Genomic DNA, 299 nt, shown 5'->3' on the forward strand with positions numbered 1-299 from the left:
TTACAACAGATACAACCAGATATACACCATCCAACCATATAATCTAGTTCTTTCTGTTGCCATTCCAATATCACAACAGATACAACCAGTTATAAACCTTCTAACCTCATAATCTGGTTCTATCTGTTGTTATTCCAATATTACAACAGATACAACCAGATATACACCATCCAACATCATAATCTGGTTCTGTCTGTTGTCATTCCAATATGAAAATAGTTACAACCAGATATAAACGTTATAACCTCATAATTTGGTTCTATCTGTTGTCATTGCAATATCACAACAGATACAACCAG

Source organism: Mizuhopecten yessoensis, unplaced genomic scaffold (genome assembly GCF_002113885.1).
Source record: "Mizuhopecten yessoensis strain PY_sf001 unplaced genomic scaffold, ASM211388v2 scaffold6097, whole genome shotgun sequence".
Taxonomy (NCBI): domain Eukaryota; kingdom Metazoa; phylum Mollusca; class Bivalvia; order Pectinida; family Pectinidae; genus Mizuhopecten; species Mizuhopecten yessoensis.